Genomic DNA, 20,631 nt, shown 5'->3' with positions numbered 1-20,631 from the left:
ATGTACATATCGAATATTGGAAAAGTCCAGGAGAGGTGCCATATCAGGACAGGGACCCATCAATGAGGTACGCCTTGACGATGGCTTTGGGCTCACATACATTGGCCAGTTTACGCAATAAATCATTTCTTTTCACTGTAATTTTTCTATAGGACTATAGAATATTCCATATGTACATAAGGTAGCGTTTATCTATTATCTATGGCAGTAATGCAGTCCCAATTTTCTAAATGTATTATTCTTACCTTTTTCAGAGTGCAGCTATATTTTCACTTAGACTTATTGTCTTAGCTGGCGCCTGTACACACTAGCTTGTATGTGGTGGTCAGTTTTACAGCCTCAGTTATCACTTTGGAGATGGCGCCTGTACACACTAGCTTGTATGTGGTGGTCAGTTTTCTTTTTACAGCCTCAGTTATCACTTTGGAGATGGCGCCTGTACACAGAAGCCCCTTCCCTGTCAATGTTGGAGGGCAGCGCGATATTATAATCGGACACATTCTAGAAGCCACTAATTGGAAATTCTGGATAATTTTCGGAACTGTTCTTGCCTTGGAGTCTCCGGATCTAGACGTATTAGCCATGTGATAGGAGGTAGCGGTGTGAGGAGAGTCCTGCAGCCGTGGTACCCGCTGTGGTTGTGTATTTCAGCGATGTGACGTGGGTGACGCGTGTGCTGGAGCAGAACCGCCCGCCTTCTGTTTCCTCTTGGACTCCCCGATCTTCCTCATTTTGATTCAGTCTGCAGCAAAGATTTAGAAGAGCTGAAGAGTTGAGTCAGTGAGGAGCAGAGCGGGGGGCCGAGACACTGGGGAGGTAAGGATCTGGGGGTCAATGTATGACGGTGTAGTAGCAGGTCTGATATGTGTCCATTGTGAGCGTATAGAATGGAATACAACCATGTGGGAACCATATGTATCTGTGTGAAAACTGTAAAGGGGGCGTCGGATGTAAGATTGTCATATTATAAGAAGACACAGCAGAGCAACTGTCATGGTAAAGATTTATACTTCGTTTTATTATTTAGGCAATTCATATATCTTTGATAATTTTGTATTTTAGCTTTATAGATTTTTTTGTTACAGAAGGCATAGAAAGCAGGGTAGAACCAGATGTCAAGGAATTTAACAGTCCATGATTTATGAACTTGTTATTCCCAACTTACATAGTTTCTACGTTAGGTAATGTAAAGCCTGTAAAGACATTCCCCTTTTCCTTATCTCTTTGCTTGTAATAAAGGTGTGTAACCAGGCAGCTGAGAGCAGACAAGTCTGAGACACAGACAGAATCGGTCGCGTTTCTTTTGTCTCCGATCGATCGACTCCCTTATTTGATCAAAACTGGCAAACGTGTAAAACCCTTTGAGTTTCTCCTAAAAATTACTATACAGGTTTCCACATCACAACTAATAACACGAAGAACAAAGATCTGACAGAGAATCTGACACAAAACCAAGATACCCTGCAAAAATATAACACAGACATCTGCTCCCGATGTAATAAAGACACACCCCCCCCGTGTAATATCACAGGTGTAATACAGACGCTCCCCCCCGTGTAATATCACAGGTGTAATACAGACAATCCCCCGTGTAATACCACAGGTGTAATACAGACGATCCCCCCCGTGTAATATCACAGGTGTAATACAGACGCTCCCCCCCGTGTAATATCACAGGTGTAATACAGACACCCCCCATGTAATATCACAGGGGTAATACAGACACCCCCCGTGTAATATCACAGATGTAATACAGACACCCCCCCATGTAATATCACAGGTGTAATACAGGCACTCCCCCCGTGTAATATCACAGGTGTAATACAGAAACTCCCCCGTGTAATATCACAGGTGTAATACAGACACACCCCCCATGTAATATCACAGGTGTAATACAGACACCCCCCCGTGTAATATCACAGGTTTACTACAGACTCTCCCCCCCCCCCTGTGTAATATCACAGGAGTAATACAGACACTCCCCCGTGTAATATCACAGGTGTAATACAGACACCCCCCCATGTAATATCACAGGTTTACTACAGACTCTCCCCCCCCTGTGTAATATAACAGGAGTAATACAGACACGCCCCCCGTGTAATATCACAGGTGTAATACAGACACCCAGCGTGTAAAATCACAGGTGTAATACAGACCCCCCCCCCGTGTAATATCACAGCTGTAATACAGACACTCCCCCCGTGTAATATCACAGGTGTAATACAGACACCCCCCCGTGTAATATCACAGGTGTAATACAGACACTCCCACCGTGTAATATCACAGGTGTAATACAGACGCTGCCCCGTGTAATACCACAGGTGTAATACAGACACTCCCCCCATGTAATATCACAGGTGTAATACAGACACTCCCCCGTGTAATATCACAGGTGTAATACAGACTCTCCCCCCGTGTAATATCACAGGTGTAATACAGACACCCCCCCGTGTAATATCACTCGTGTAATACAGACACCCCCCTTGTAATATAACAGGTGTAATACAGACACTCCCCCCGTGTAATATCACAGGTGTAATACAGACACTCCCCACGTGTAATATCACAGGTGTAATACAGACACTCCCCCGTGTAATATCACAGGTGTAATACAGACTCTCCCCCCGTGTAATATCACAGGTGTAATACAGACACCCCCCCATGTAATATCACTCGTGTAATACAGACACCCCCGTGTAATATAACAGGTGTAATACAGACACTCCCCCCGTGTAATATCAGAGGTGTAATACAGACACCCCCCCCGTGTAATATCACAGGTGTAATACAGACACCCCCCCCTATAATATCACTCGTGTAATATAGACACCCCCCGTGTAATATCACAGGTGTAATACAGACACCCACCCCCGTGTAATATCACAGGTGTAATACAGACACTCCCCCCATGTAATATCACAGGTGTAATACAGACAACCCCCCATGTAATATCACAGGTGTAATACAGACACTCCCCCAGTGTAATATCACAGGTGTAATACAGACACTACTTCGTGTATTATCACAGGTGTAATACAGACACTCCTTCGTGTAATATCACAGGTGTAATACAGACACCCCCCCGTGTAATATCACACGTATAATAGAGACACTCCCCCGTGTAATATCACATATATAATACACTCCGCCCGTGTACTTTCACATGTTTAATACAGACACTCCCCCCGTGTAATATCACAGGTGTAATACAGACAATCCCCCTTGTAATATCACAGGTGTAATATAGACACTCTCCCGTGTAATATCACAGGTGTAATACAAACACTCCACCCGTGTAATATCACACGTTTAATGCAGACACTCCCCCTGTGTAATATCACTCGTGCAATACAGACACTCCTTCGTGTAATATAATTCCACATGTGTAATACAGACACTCCGCCGTGTAATATCACAGGTGTAATACAGACATTCCCCTGTGTAATATCACAGGTGTAATACAGACACTCCCCCATGTAATATCACACGTGTAATAGACACTCCCCCCCGTGTAATATCACAGGTGTAATACAGACACTCCCCCCATGTAATATCACATGTGTAATACACTCTCCCGTGTAATATCACTCGTGCAATGCAGACACTCCCCTTTGTAATATCACACGTGTAATACAGACGCTCTCCCCGCGTAATATCACACGTGTAATACAGATGCTCCCCTCGTGTAATGTCACAGGTGTAATACAGACACTCCGCCGTGTAATATCTCACGTGTAATAGACACTCCCCCCCTTGTAATATCACAGGTGTAATACAGACACTCCCCCCGTGTAATATCACAGGTGTAATACAGACACTCCCCCCGTGTAATATCACAGGTGTAATACAGGCACCCCCCGTTTAATATCACAGGTGTAATACAGACACTCCCCTCATGTTATATGAAATGTGTAATAGACTCTCCCCCTGAGTAATATCACACGTGTAATACAGACACTCCTCCGTGTAATATCACACATGTAATAGACATTCCTCCAGTGTAATATCACACGTATAATACAGAGACTCCCCCTGTGCAATACAGACACTCCCCCCGCGTAATAACACGCATCTAATAGACACTCCTGCTGTGTAATATTACAGGTGTAATACAGACACGCCCCCATGTAATATCACAGGTGTAATACAGACACTCCCCCAGTGTAATATCACAGGTGTAATACAGACGCTCCCCCGTGTTATATCACAGGTGTAATACAGGTACTCCCCCAGTGTAATATCACACGTGTAATACAGACGCTCCCCCGTGTAATATCACAGGTGTAAAACAGATACTCCTCCCGTGTAATATCACAAGTGTATTACAGACACTCCCCCGTGTAATATCACATGTGTAATACAGACACTCCCCCATGTAATATCACTCGTTCAATACAGACACTCCCCCGTGTAATATTACACGTGTAATACAGACACTCCCCCCTTGTAATATCACAGATGTAATACAGACACTCCCCTATGTAATATCACTCGTTCAATACAGACACTCTCCTGTGTAATATTAAACGTGTAATACAGACACTCCATCGTGTAATATCACTCGTGCAATACAGACACTCCCCTGTGTAATATCACACGTGTAATACAGACACTCCCCCGTGTAATATCACACATGTAATACAGACACTCCCCCCGTGTAATATCACATGTGTAATACAGACACACCCCCGTGTAATATCACATGTTTAATACAGACACTCCCCCGTGTAATATCACACGTGTAATACAGACACTCCCCCCGCGTAATATCACACGTGTAATACAGGCACTCCCCCCATGTAATATCACACGGGTAATACAGACTCTCGCCCCGTGTAATATCACAGGTGTAATACAGACACTCCTTCGTGTAATATCACAGGTGTAATACAGACACTCCTTCGTGTAATATCACATGTGTAATACAGACACACCCCCGTGTAATATCACATGTTTAATACAGACACTCCCCCGTGTAATATCACGCGTGTAATACAGACGCTCCCCCCGCGTAATATCACACGTGTAATACAGATGCTCCCCTCATGCAATGTCACAGGTATAATACAGACACTCCTCCGTGTAATATCACAGGTGTAATACAGACGCTCTTCCAGTGTAATATCACAGGTGTAATACAGGCACTCCCCCTTTTAATATCACACGTGTAATACAGACACTCCCCCCGTGTAATATCACAGGTGTAATACAGACGCTCTCCCCGTGTAATATCACAGGTGTAATACAGGCTCTCCCCCGGTGTAATATCACAGGTGTAATACAGGCACTCCCCCGGTGTAATATCACACGTGTAATACAGACACTCCCCCCATGTATTATCACACGGGTAATACAGACACTCGCCCCGTGTAATATCACATGTAGTACAGACACTAACCCCCGTGTAATATCACAGGTGTAATACAGGCACCCACCCGTGTAATATCACAGGTGTAATACAGACACTCTCCCGTGTAATATCACAGGTGTAATACAGACACTCCCCGATGTAATATCACAGGTGTAATACAGACACTCCACCCGTGTAATATCACAGGTGTAATACAGACACTCTCCACGTGTAATATCACACGTGTAATACAGACACTCCACCCGTGTAATATCACAGGTGTAATACAGACACTCTCCACGTGTAATATCACACGTGTAATACAGACATTCTCCCCGTGTAATATCACATGTGTAATACAGATACTCCCCCGTGTAATATCACATGAGTAATACAGACGCTCCCCTGTGTAATATCACAGGTATAATACAGACACTCCTCCGTGTAATATCACCCGTGTAATACAGACACTTCTTCGTGTATTATCACAGGTATAATACAGACACTCCTTCGTGTAATATCACAGGTGTAATACAGACACTCCTTCGTGTAATATCACAGGTGTAATACAGACACTCCTTCGTGTAATATCACAGGTATAATACAGACATTCCTTCGTGTAATATCACAGGTGTAATACAGACACCCCCCCGTGTAATATCACACGTGTAATACAGACGCTCCCCCGTGTAATATCACAGGTGTAATACAGATACTCCCCCCATGTGTAATATCACAAGTGTAATACAGACACTCCCCCCGTGTAATATCACACGTGTAATACAGACACTCCCCCCGTGTAATATCACATGTTTAATACAGACACTTCCCCCGTGTAATATCACAGGTGTTATACAGACAATCCCCCGTGTAATATCACATGTTTAATTCAGACACTCCCCCATGTAATATCACAGGTGTAATACAAACACTCACCCCCGTGTAATATCACACGTATAATAGAGACACTCCCCCGTGTAATATCACATATATAATACACTCCGCCCGTGTAATTTCACATGTTTAATACAGACACTCCCCCCGTGTAATATCACAGGTGTAATACAGACAATCCCCCGTGTAATATCACCTGTTTAATACAGACACTCTCCCGTGTAATATCACAGGTGTAATACAAACACTCCCCCCGTGTAATATCACACGTTTAATGCAGATGACGCGCCCCTGGGCCTGTGTCGCGCAGCGTTGCGCACGCGGGAGCTTACCCGGATCCGGATCTGTTGAGGGTTGTAGTCTCGTGGCGGTGATCCGGTCCGTGCCCAGGGAGTCAGACTAAGTGGCGCTGTATTAGCGGTAGATGTTGGACGACTACGCCACCCGTTGAGTACAGCTAAGGAGCTGCTGCTGCAGGGCAGACCGCTGAGGCCGGTGGTAGGATTGTGCAGCGTGATAGTATAACCCCCAACGGGAGGGGTATGGCCTCAGGGCAGCCGACGTGGATGATGGGGGTAGCAGGAACCACTCAGAGACGGTACGGTGTAGTTCAGGGTCTTTACTGGTGACAACGATAGACCCTCCCGGAGTACTGGCTAGCGATTGGGGCCTGGTCAGTCCTTGAGCAGATGGGATCTCCCCTGGCCAGGCGGAGTTGTAGGCCTCCCAAACTGACTGTACTCTTCTGGCTACCTTGCTAGAGGCGGGTATAAGTAGCCCACGTCCCTGAGTGTACCGTGTGGTGCTCACCCGTATGGCCGGTGACTCGGGGCCTTCTAGTAGCTTCCGCTCCACGACGGCGGTGCTGGTCCCATGCGTGTGACCGTGCCTTCGGGTTTCTTGGCCAGAGGACCTGGAATCCCCTGCCTGACGGATTCTGCTGCTGGGTAGGAGTTAGTCCCCACAGACTCGGACTCCGGGTCCGGTGATAGCTTCTCAGTCAGGGCGAGCTCTGCAGCTGCCAGCCCCTGACTCCTTGTAACACTGCTCCCACAGAGCTCCTGTTGTTTCTTCCCATAGCTGCTTCTCTTCTCTGTCTCTACTTCTGGCATGGCCCAGGAGCTGGGCCCAGCCGGAGCCACAGCTCCCTGTCAGCCCTCCTGGCTGAACTCTCCCTCTGAACTCTCTAACCCTGCCTCAGCCCCAGGTTTTTATAGGGGAAGTTCTTCCCCTCCCAGGACTGGGCAGGAGGTGTGGCATGCATAGGATTCCTGACCAAGAGACCTCCCACCTGCTCTCAGACATAACATTGCCGTTACTGTGGAAACCAGACCCCTGGGATGCCACATTCCCCCCTAGTGAAATTTAGTACTCCGGAACTAAACATATTTTTAGAAAAACATAACAAGGTATAAACACTAATAATACAATAAGAAAAACACATAAAGATGGTTACGGCGTGTCCGCAACCGGGTGCAGTTTTGAAGAAAAGCAAGGTGTCCATTTCACCAAAACAGGGAGACGTAACCAGGTAGGGGTCTGTCCTGCCCCGAATCCTTAACAGTCTTTAGTCCGTCCTGGGTTACGCTCCAACCATGTACAAAGGATTCCCGGTAAATCCACCAAAGACTCCCATAAATTACTAGAAACACATAATTATTTACAGGATATGGCCGCTCTCAGTCCTCGGCCAGTGGGGATAAGGAATGGCTGCTCACAGTCCTCAGCCTTGTTTAAGATAGGGGCACATGGGGAACAATTCACTAATCCCAACGGGGACCATATTTTAATTAGCAGCAGTCCTTGTACCCTTACGGGTAACTATTTACAGCTCTTTATTCACGCTACTTCCCTTCAGTAGCTATGTCCTCTTTGTGCTCCCTCCTGAGGGTAGTCCTCAGACCCGTCCGGGTCCTCTTGGCTTTCCTCGTATTGGTAGTACTGCAGCTCCTCCTCGGTTAGCTGGGTTAGTATCTCTGCGACAGTCCTCCCCCCAGGTGGCCAGGACTTTACCTCCCTTTGGGCTGCCCCGGTTAATTGGGCCACCAGGATGCTCACTTTTTGCTCCTCTGTGAGGGGGTACACCTGGAAGAGGCTATCCAGCTTTTCTCTAAAGTCATGCAGGGTATGTGACTCCCCTGAGTACTGAGGTAGCCAGGCTGTCCCCGGGATATAGGGCATGGTGAAAGGCATGACCGCAACAGCGGTGGCGCTGGCGGGGGTTGAAGCGGTGAAGCTCTCCTCCGTATTCGGCATCCTTCTCCCCCCTAGTGGACTTGTGGCCTACCTTGCGATGATCCTTTTCCGTAGGCCGCGGCTCCGCAGTGAATCGTCAGGGTTGAGGACCTTCCGTCGCGCTCCTGTGACGTCGGCGTCTGCTGGGCTCCTTCCAGGACCTTACGCAACGTCCGGACGTGAGGCGGGGCTTCAGTTCTCGCGCGCTTTTGGAGTCCACGCCCCTCTTCTTCCCACGCGGCGTCTTCAAGATGGCGTCCAACGGCGGGAAAACTCCACGGAAGGCGGGAAGAAGGCTGAAAATGGCGCCGGATGGCGGGAATCTTCACCGATGGCGGGAAGAAGGCTGAAGATGGCGCCGGATGGCGGGAATCTTTACCACTGGTAAGTTTGAACAGTCTTTTTCAGGCACGCAGTACCCGGTGGTTGCGGGCACGAGATCCTGCCGACTACGCCAAAAGCTGACGCGCCCCTGGGCCTGTGTCGCGCAGCGTTGCGCACGCGGGAGCTTACCCGGAGCCGGATCTGTTGAGGGTTGTAGTCTCGTGGCAGTGATCCGGTCCGTGCCCAGGGAGTCAGACTAAGTGGCGCTGTATTAGCGGTAGATGTTGGACGACTACGCCACCCGTTGAGTACAGCTAAGGAGCTGCTGCTGCAGGGCAGACCGCTGAGGCCGGTGGTAGGATTGTGCAGCGTGATAGTATAACCCCCAACGGGAGGGGTATGGCCTCAGGGCAGCCGACGTGGATGATGGGGGTAGCAGGAACCACTCAGAGACGGTACGGTGTAGTTCAGGGTCTTTACTGGTGATAACGATAGACCCTCCCGGAGTATTGGCTAGCGATTGGGGCCTGGTCAGTCCTTGAGCAGATGGGATCTCCCCTGGCCAGGCGGAGTTGTAGGCCTCCCAAACTGACTGTACTCTTCTGGCTACCTTGCTAGAGGCGGGTATAAGTAGCCCACGTCCCTGAGTGTACCGTGTGGTGCTCACCCGTATGGCCGGTGACTCGGGGCCTTCTAGTAGCTTCCGCTCCACGACGGCGGGGCTGGTCCCATGCGTGTGACCGTGCCTTCGGGTTTCTTGGCCAGAGGACCTGGAATCCCCTGCCTGACGGATTCTGCTGCTGGGTAGGAGTTAGTCCCCACAGCCTCGGACTCCGGTGATAGCTTCTCAGTCAGGGCGAGCTCTGCAGCTGCCAGCCCCTGACTCCTTGTAACACTGCTCCCACAGAGCTCCTGTTGTTTCTTCCCATAGCTGCTTCTCTTCTCTGTCTCTACTTCTGGCATGGCCCAGGAGCTGGGCCCAGCCGGAGCCACAGCTCCCTGTCAGCCCTCCTGGCTGAACTCTCCCTCTGAACTCTCTAACCCTGCCTCAGCCCCAGGTTTTTATAGGGGAAGTTCTTCCCCTCCCAGGACTGGGCAGGAGGTGTGGCATGCATAGGATTCCTGACCAAGAGACCTCCCACCTGCTCTCAGACATAACATTGCCGTTACTGTGGAAACCAGACCCCTGGGGTGCCACAAAACTAAGTGGCGGTCTATGGCAGTAGATGTTAACTTGATCGACTACGCCACCCGTTGAGTGCGGCTTTGAAGCCGCCGCTGCAGAACAGTCCACTGAGGCCAGGTGTATGAGAATGTGCAGCGTGGTGGTATAACCCCCAACGGGAGGGGTATGGCCTCAGGGCAGCAGGGATAGATGATGGGGGTGATGGTGGTACACGAGCGCAACAAAGACAACTCGGGAGTCTTGGTGGTGCAGTTCAGGGTCTTTACTCACGGTTACTCGGTTACTGCTCCAGGCCACCGCTGCAGAGGTGGCCGCCTGTGTCGCGCTGTGCTCACCAGGTGAGGGGCTCGGTTAACTCCCAGGTCTTTCTGGAGTGCTTTGCAGGACCCCCTTTATGTCCCCTGTCTCTGGTCTTTAACCCCACTAGTGACCACGCTTATGTCCAGCTGCCTCGGACCTTCTTGGTGGGCAAACGTTGGCCTGCGTTTCCCAGGTCCTATGTGGTGCCTTCCTAGCGGGTGTGGTGAGGGGCTGCTCCACATGTAATGTCGCAGCCTCCGGTTCTTAGTTGAGGGTAGTTTCTCTCCTCCACTAATTTGGGATCCGGTTCCCATCTTCTTGACCTGACCCCCCTACTCAGGTAGCGGCGGGCGTGTGGTGGCTACCAGCCAGTCCACACCCCTGGGGTCCCCTCTGTCCTTCCTGGAGCCCAGTCTGCTCCTCTTCCTCCTTCTTCCCTCCTCCAGGCTCAGGCCTCCTGACAGGGCCTGCCTGTGGAGCAGAGCCCATAAAGCAGCTCTGCTCCCTGTCTTCTCCTCTCTCAACTCACTCCCTTTCCAAGATGGTGCCTCCCTTTATACTCCTGTACAGAGTGCACCCAGGATCTACTTACCCCCCCACGCACACACTACCGGGTTCCCTTCTCTAGGTGTTCCCTCCCCCCACTCCAGCCAGGGACATGCTCACTCGTGCCTGCATAACTAATGGGAGCACCGTCGAGCTGTCCCCCTGAAATGTGGTGTAGTGCATGTGGGTGTTAGGGTCCTGAGCCACACCCCATCCTTACCTGGAAGTGAGATATCGCACATCTGGGTGAGATGCAATACCTCTGTAGCAACCGAACCCTCGGGGTGCTACACAGACACTCCCCCGTGTAATATCACACGTGTAATAGACACTCCCCCCCGTGTAATATCACAGGTGTAATACAGACACTCCTTCGTGTAATATAACACCACATGTGTAATATAGACACTCCGCCGTGTAATATCACAGGTGTAATACAGACACTCCCCTGTGTAATATCACAGGTGTAATACAGATACTCCCCCATGTAATATCACACGTGTAATAGACACTCCCTCCCCCGTGTAATATCACAGGTGTAATACAGACACTCCCCCGTGTAATATCACAGGTGTAATACAGACACTCCCCCCGTGTAATATCACAGGTGTAATACAGACACTCTCCCGTGTAATATCACTCGTGCAATACAGACACTCCCCTTTGTAATATCACACGTGTAATAGACACTCCCCCGTGTAATATCACACATGTAATACAGACACTCCCCCCGTGTAATATCACATGTGTAATACAGACACTCCCCTGTGTAATATCTCATGTTTAATACAGACACTCCCCTCGTGTAATATCACACGTGTAATACAGATGCTCCCCTCGTGTAATGTCACAGGTGTAATACAGACACTCCCCCATGTAATATCACAGGTGTAATTCAGACACTCCACCCGTGTAATATCACACGTGTAATACAGACACTCCGCTGTGTAATATCTCATGTGTAATAGACACTCCCCCACATGTAATATCACAGGTGTAATACAGACACTCCCCCCGTGTAATATCACAGGTGTAATACAGACACTCCCCCCGTGTAATATCACAGGTGTAATACAGGCACCCCCCGTTTAATATCACAGGTGTAATACAGACACTCCCCTCGTGTTATATGAAATGTGTAATAGACACTCCCCCTGAGTAACATCACACGTGTAATACAGACACTCCTCCATGTAATATCACACATGTAATAGACATTCCTTCAGTGTAATATCACACGTATAATACAGAGACTTCCCCTGTGTAATATCACATGTGTAATACAGACACTCCCCCTGTGTAATATCACAGGTGCAATACAGACACTCCCCCCCGTGTAATATCACGCATCTAATTGACACTCCCCCTGTGTAATATTACAGGTGTAATACAGACACGCCCCCATGTAATATCACAGGTGTAATACAGACACTCCCCCAGTGTAATATCACACGTGTAATACAGACGCTCCCCCGTGTAATATCACAGGTGTAATACAGATACTCCCTCGTGTAATATCACTCGTGCAATACAGACACTCCCCTGTGTAATATCACACAAGTAATACAGACACTCCCCCGTGTAATATCACACATGTAATACTGACACTCCCCCCGTGTAATATCACAGGTGTAATACAGACGCTCCCCCCGTGTAATATCACAGGTGTAATACAGACACTCCTCCCTGTGTAATATCACACGTGTAATACAGACACTCCCCCGTGTAATATCACACATGTAATACAGACACTCCCCCCGTGTAATATCACATGTGTAATACAGACACACCCCCGTGTAATATCACATGTTTAATACAGACACTCCCCCGTGTAATATCACACGTGTAATACAGACGCTCCCCCCGCGTAATATCACACGTGTAATAGAGATGCTCGCCCGTGTAATATCACAGGTGTAATACAGACACTCCCCCCGTGTAATATCACACGTGTAATACAGGCACCCCCCCCGTGTAATATCACAGGTGTAATACAGACACTCCCCCGTGTAATATGAAATGTGTAATAGACACTTCCCCTGAGTAATATCACACGTGTAATACAGACACTCCTTCGTGTAATATCACACGTGTAATAGACATTCCTCCAGTGTAATATCACACGTGTAATACAGACACTCCCCCGTGTAATATGAAATGTGTAATAGACACTCCCCCTGTGTAATATCACACGTGTAATACAGACACTCCCCCGCGTAATATCACATGTGTAATACAGACACTCCCCCGTGTAATATCTCACGTGTAATAGACACTTCCCTCCATGTAGTATCACAGGTGTAATACAGACACTCCCCTCGTGTAATATCACGCATCTAATAGACACTCCCCCTGTGTAATATTACAGGTGTAATACAGACACGCCCCCATGTAATATCACAGGTGTAATACAGACACTCCCCCCGTGTAATATCACACGTGTAATAGAGATGCTCCCCCGTGTAATATCACAGGTGTAATACAGACACTCCCCCCGTGTAATATCACACGTGTAATACAGGCACCCCCCCCGTGTAATATCACAGGTGTAATACAGACACTCCCCCGTGTAATATGAAATGTGTAATAGACACTTCCCCTGAGTAATATCACACGTGTAATACAGACACTCCTTCGTGTAATATCACACGTGTAATAGACATTCCTCCAGTGTAATATCACACGTGTAATACAGACACTCCCCCGTGTAATATGAAATGTGTAATAGACACTCCCCCTGTGTAATATCACACGTGTAATACAGACACTCCCCCGCGTAATATCACATGTGTAATACAGACACTCCCCCGTGTAATATCTCACGTGTAATAGACACTTCCCTCCATGTAGTATCACAGGTGTAATACAGACACTCCCCCCGTGTAATATCACGCGTCTAATAGACACTCCCCCTGTGTAATATTACAGGTGTAATACAGACACGCCCCCATGTAATATCACAGGTGTAATACAGACACTCCCCCCGTGTAATATCACACGTGTAATAGAGATGCTCCCCCGTGTAATATCACAGGTGTAAAACAGACACTCCCCCCGTGTAATATCACACGTGTAATACAGGCACCCCCCCCGTGTAATATCACAGGTGTAATACAGACACTCCCCCATGTAATATCACAGGTGTAATACAGACACTCCCCCCGTGTAATATCACACGTGTAATAGAGATGCTCCCCCGTGTAATATCACAGGTGTTATACAGACACTCCCCCCATGTAATATCACACGTGTAATACAGGCACCCCCCCGTGTAATATCACAGGTGTAATACAGACACTCCCCCCGTGTAATATCACACGTGTAATACAGACACTCCCCCCGTGTAATATCACACGTGTAATACAGACACTTCCCCCGTGTAATATCACAGGTGTTATACAGACAATCCCCCGTGTAATATCACATGTTTAATTCAGACACTCCCCCATGTAATATCACAGGTGTAATACAAACACTCACCCCCGTGTAATATCACACGTATAATAGAGACACTCCCCCGTGTAATATCACATATATAATACACTCCGCCCGTGTAATTTCACATGTTTAATACAGACACTCCCCCCGTGTAATATCACAGGTGTAATACAGACAATCCCCCGTGTAATATCACCTGTTTAATACAGACACTCTCCCGTGTAATATCACAGGTGTAATACAAACACTCCCCCCGTGTAATATCACACGTTTAATGCAGATGACGCGCCCCTGGGCCTGTGTCGCGCAGCGTTGCGCACGCGGGAGCTTACCCGGAGCCGGATCTGTTGAGGGTTGTAGTCTCGTGGCGGTGATCCGGTCCGTGCCCAGGGAGTCAGACTAAGTGGCGCTGTATTAGCGGTAGATGTTGGACGACTACGCCACCCGTTGAGTACAGCTAAGGAGCTGCTGCTGCAGGGCAGACCGCTGAGGCCGGTGGTAGGATTGTGCAGCGTGATAGTATAACCCCCAACGGGAGGGGTATGGCCTCAGGGCAGCCGACGTGGATGATGGGGGTAGCAGGAACCACTCAGAGACGGTACGGTGTAGTTCAGGGTCTTTACTGGTGACAACGATAGACCCTCCCGGAGTACTGGCTAGCGATTGGGGCCTGGTCAGTCCTTGAGCAGATGGGATCTCCCCTGGCCAGGCGGAGTTGTAGGCCTCCCAAACTGACTGTACTCTTCTGGCTACCTTGCTAGAGGCGGGTATAAGTAGCCCACGTCCCTGAGTGTACCGTGTGGTGCTCACCCGTATGGCCGGTGACTCGGGGCCTTCTAGTAGCTTCCGCTCCACGACGGCGGTGCTGGTCCCATGCGTGTGACCGTGCCTTCGGGTTTCTTGGCCAGAGGACCTGGAATCCCCTGCCTGACGGATTCTGCTGCTGGGTAGGAGTTAGTCCCCACAGACTCGGACTCCGGGTCCGGTGATAGCTTCTCAGTCAGGGCGAGCTCTGCAGCTGCCAGCCCCTGACTCCTTGTAACACTGCTCCCACAGAGCTCCTGTTGTTTCTTCCCATAGCTGCTTCTCTTCTCTGTCTCTACTTCTGGCATGGCCCAGGAGCTGGGCCCAGCCGGAGCCACAGCTCCCTGTCAGCCCTCCTGGCTGAACTCTCCCTCTGAACTCTCTAACCCTGCCTCAGCCCCAGGTTTTTATAGGGGAAGTTCTTCCCCTCCCAGGACTGGGCAGGAGGTGTGGCATGCATAGGATTCCTGACCAAGAGACCTCCCACCTGCTCTCAGACATAACATTGCCGTTACTGTGGAAACCAGACCCCTGGGATGCCACATTCCCCCCTAGTGAAATTTAGTACTCCGGAACTAAACATATTTTTAGAAAAACATAACAAGGTATAAACACTAATAATACAATAAGAAAAACACATAAAGATGGTTACGGCGTGTCCGCAACCGGGTGCAGTTTTGAAGAAAAGCAAGGTGTCCATTTCACCAAAACAGGGAGACGTAACCAGGTAGGGGTCTGTCCTGCCCCGAATCCTTAACAGTCTTTAGTCCGTCCTGGGTTACGCTCCAACCATGTACAAAGGATTCCCGGTAAATCCACCAAAGACTCCCATAAATTACTAGAAACACATAATTATTTACAGGATATGGCCGCTCTCAGTCCTCGGCCAGTGGGGATAAGGAATGGCTGCTCACAGTCCTCAGCCTTGTTTAAGATAGGGGCACATGGGGAACAATTCACTAATCCCAACGGGGACCATATTTTAATTAGCAGCAGTCCTTGTACCCTTACGGGTAACTATTTACAGCTCTTTATTCACGCTACTTCCCTTCAGTAGCTATGTCCTCTTTGTGCTCCCTCCTGAGGGTAGTCCTCAGACCCGTCCGGGTCCTCTTGGCTTTCCTCGTATTGGTAGTACTGCAGCTCCTCCTCGGTTAGCTGGGTTAGTATCTCTGCGACAGTCCTCCCCCCAGGTGGCCAGGACTTTACCTCCCTTTGGGCTGCCCCGGTTAATTGGGCCACCAGGATGCTCACTTTTTGCTCCTCTGTGAGGGGGTACACCTGGAAGAGGCTATCCAGCTTTTCTCTAAAGTCATGCAGGGTATGTGACTCCCCTGAGTACTGAGGTAGCCAGGCTGTCCCCGGGATATAGGGCATGGTGAAAGGCATGACCGCAACAGCGGTGGCGCTGGCGGGGGTTGAAGCGGTGAAGCTCTCCTCCGTATTCGGCATCCTTCTCCCCCCTAGTGGACCGTGGCCTACCTTGCGATGATCCTTTTCCGTAGGCCGTGGCTCCGCAGTGAATCGTCAGGGTTGAGGACCTTCCGTCGCGCTCCTGTGACGTCGGCGTCTGCTGGGCTCCTTCCAGGACCTTACGCAACGTCCGGACGTGAGGCGGGGCTTCAGTTCTCGCGCGCTTTTGGAGTCCACGCCCCTCTTCTTCCCGCGCGGCGTCTTCAAGATGGCGTCCAACGGCGGGAAAACTCCACGGAAGGCGGGAAGAAGGCTGAAAATGGCGCCGGATGGCGGGAATCTTCACCGATGGCGGGAGGAAGGCTGAAGATGGCGGGAATCTTTACCACTGGTAAGTTTGAACAGTCTTTTTCAGGCACGCAGTACCCGGTGGTTGCGGGCACGAGATCCTGCCGACTACGCCAAAAGCTGACGCGCCCCTGGGCCTGTGTCGCGCAGCGTTGCGCACGCGGGAGCTTACCCGGAGCCGGATCTGTTGAGGGTTGTAGTCTCGTGGCAGTGATCCGGTCCGTGCCCAGGGAGTCAGACTAAGTGGCGCTGTATTAGCGGTAGATGTTGGACGACTACGCCACCCGTTGAGTACAGCTAAGGAGCTGCTGCTGCAGGGCAGACCGCTGAGGCCGGTGGTAGGATTGTGCAGCGTGATAGTATAACCCCCAACGGGAGGGGTATGGCCTCAGGGCAGCCGACGTGGATGATGGGGGTAGCAGGAACCACTCAGAGACGGTACGGTGTAGTTCAGGGTCTTTACTGGTGACAACGATAGACCCTCCCGGAGTATTGGCTAGCGATTGGGGCCTGGTCAGTCCTTGAGCAGATGGGATCTCCCCTGGCCAGGCGGAGTTGTAGGCCTCCCAAACTGACTGTACTCTTCTGGCTACCTTGCTAGAGGCGGGTATAAGTAGCCCACGTCCCTGAGTGTACCGTGTGGTGCTCACCCGTATGGCCGGTGACTCGGGGCCTTCTAGTAGCTTCCGCTCCACGACGGCGGGGCTGGTCCCATGCGTGTGACCGTGCCTTCGGGTTTCTTGGCCAGAGGACCTGGAATCCCCTGCCTGACGGATTCTGCTGCTGGGTAGGAGTTAGTCCCCACAGCCTCGGACTCCGGTGATAGCTTCTCAGTCAGGGCGAGCTCTGCAGCTGCCAGCCCCTGACTCCTTGTAACACTGCTCCCACAGAGCTCCTGTTGTTTCTTCCCATAGCTGCTTCTCTTCTCTGTCTCTACTTCTGGCATGGCCCAGGAGCTGGGCCCAGCCGGAGCCACAGCTCCCTGTCAGCCCTCCTGGCTGAACTCTCCCTCTGAACTCTCTAACCCTGCCTCAGCCCCAGGTTTTTATAGGGGAAGTTCTTCCCCTCCCAGGACTGGGCAGGAGGTGTGGCATGCATAGGATTCCTGACCAAGAGACCTCCCACCTGCTCTCAGACATAACATTGCCGTTACTGTGGAAACCAGACCCCTGGGGTGCCACAAAACTAAGTGGCGGTCTATGGCAGTAGATGTTAACTTGATCGACTACGCCACCCGTTGAGTGCGGCTTTGAAGCCGCCGCTGCAGAACAGTCCACTGAGGCCAGGTGTATGAGAATGTGCAGCGTGGTGGTATAACCCCCAACGGGAGGGGTATGGCCTCAGGGCAGCAGGGATAGATGATGGGGGTGATGGTGGTACACGAGCGCAACAAAGACAACTCGGGAGTCTTGGTGGTGCAGTTCAGGGTCTTTACTCACGGTTACTCGGTTACTGCTCCAGGCCACCGCTGCAGAGGTGGCCGCCTGTGTCGCGCTGTGCTCACCAGGTGAGGGGCTCGGTTAACTCCCAGGTCTTTCTGGAGTGCTTTGCAGGACCCCCTTTATGTCCCCTGTCTCTGGTCTTTAACCCCACTAGTGACCACGCTTATGTCCAGCTGCCTCGGACCTTCTTGGTGGGCAAACGTTGGCCTGCGTTTCCCAGGTCCTATGTGGTGCCTTCCTAGCGGGTGTGGTGAGGGGCTGCTCCACATGTAATGTCGCAGCCTCCGGTTCTTAGTTGAGGGTAGTTTCTCTCCTCCACTAATTTGGGATCCGGTTCCCATCTTCTTGACCTGACCCCCCTACTCAGGTAGCGGCGGGCGTGTGGTGGCTACCAGCCAGTCCACACCCCTGGGGTCCCCTCTGTCCTTCCTGGAGCCCAGTCTGCTCCTCTTCCTCCTTCTTCCCTCCTCCAGGCTCAGGCCTCCTGACAGGGCCTGCCTGTGGAGCAGAGCCCATAAAGCAGCTCTGCTCCCTGTCTTCTCCTCTCTCAACTCACTCCCTTTCCAAGATGGTGCCTCCCTTTATACTCCTGTACAGAGTGCACCCAGGATCTACTTACCCCCCCACGCACACACTACCGGGTTCCCTTCTCTAGGTGTTCCCTCCCCCCACTCCAGCCAGGGACATGCTCACTCGTGCCTGCATAACTAATGGGAGCACCGTCGAGCTGTCCCCCTGAAATGTGGTGTAGTGCATGTGGGTGTTAGGGTCCTGAGCCACACCCCATCCTTACCTGGAAGTGAGATATCGCACATCTGGGTGAGATGCAATACCTCTGTAGCAACCGAACCCTCGGGGTGCTACACAGACACTCCCCCGTGTAATATCACACGTGTAATAGACACTCCCCCCCGTGTAATATCACAGGTGTAATACAGACACTCCTTCGTGTAATATAACACCACATGTGTAATATAGACACTCCGCCGTGTAATATCACAGGTGTAATACAGACACTCCCCTGTGTAATATCACAGGTGTAATACAGATACTCCCCCATGTAATATCACACGTGTAATAGACACTCCCCCCCGTGTAATATCACAGGTGTAATACAGACACTCCCCCGTGTAATATCACAGGTGTAATACAGACACTCCCCCCGTGTAATATCACAGGTGTAATACAGACACTCTCCCGTGTAATATCACTCGTGCAATACAGACACTCCCCTTTGTAATATCACACGTGTAATAGACACTCCCCCGTGTAATATCACACATGTAATACAGACACTCCCCCCGTGTAATATCACATGTGTAATACAGACACTCCCCTGTGTAATATCTCATGTTTAATACAGACACTCCCCTCGTGTAATATCACACGTGTAATACAGATGCTCCCCTCGTGTAATGTCACAGGTGTAATACAGACACTCCCCCATGTAATATCACAGGTGTAATTCAGACACTCCACCCGTGTAATATCACACGTGTAATACAGACACTCCGCTGTGTAATATCTCACGTGTAATAGACACTCCCCCACATGTAATATCACAGGTGTAATACAGACACTCCCCCCGTGTAATATCACTGGTGTAATACAGACACTCCCCCCGTGTAATATCACAGGTGTAATACAGGCACCCCCCGTTTAATATCACAGGTGTAATACAGACACTCCCCTCGTGTTATATGAAATGTGTAATAGACACTCCCCCTGAGTAACATCACACGTGTAATACAGACACTCCTCCATGTAATATCACACATGTAATAGACATTCCTTCAGTGTAATATCACACGTATAATACAGAGACTTCCCCTGTGTAATATCACATGTGTAATACAGACACTCCCCCTGTGTAATATCACAGGTGCAATACAGACACTCCCCCCCGTGTAATATCACGCATCTAATTGACACTCCCCCTGTGTAATATTACAGGTGTAATACAGACACGCCCCCATGTAATATCACAGGTGTAATACAGACACTCCCCCAGTGTAATATCACACGTGTAATACAGACGCTCCCCCGTGTAATATCACAGGTGTAATACAGATACTCCCTCGTGTAATATCACTCGTGCAATACAGACACTCCCCTGTGTAATATCACACAAGTAATACAGACACTCCCCCGTGTAATATCACACATGTAATACTGACACTCCCCCCGTGTAATATCACAGGTGTAATACAGACGCTCCCCCCGTGTAATATCACAGGTGTAATACAGACACTCCTCCCTGTGTAATATCACACGTGTAATACAGACACTCCCCCGTGTAATATCACACATGTAATACAGACACTCCCCCCGTGTAATATCACATGTGTAAT

The 20,631-nt window shown here is 49.9% G+C and overlaps 1 protein-coding gene across 1 annotated transcript in view; it reads left to right on the top strand.

Moving 5' to 3' along the window:
• Nucleotides 1-734: 734 nt before the first annotated feature.
• The window catches only part of CD80 (CD80 molecule), a 47,873-nt gene continuing 27,976 nt past the window's right edge, over nt 735-20,631 (top strand). Inside the window, exon 1 of the mRNA XM_073668798.1 lies at nt 735-816. The gene's annotated coding sequence lies outside the window, so the exon portion shown is untranslated. The remainder of the gene's footprint in view (nt 817-20,631) is intronic.

Source organism: Phyllobates terribilis, unplaced genomic scaffold, assembly GCF_046119375.1.
Source record: "Phyllobates terribilis strain yellow unplaced genomic scaffold, ASM4611937v1 Scaffold_2__4_contigs__length_985480577, whole genome shotgun sequence".
Taxonomy (NCBI): domain Eukaryota; kingdom Metazoa; phylum Chordata; class Amphibia; order Anura; family Dendrobatidae; genus Phyllobates; species Phyllobates terribilis.
The sequence above is the reverse complement of the archived record's forward strand: the minus strand, read 5'-3'. Positions and strand labels throughout refer to the sequence as shown.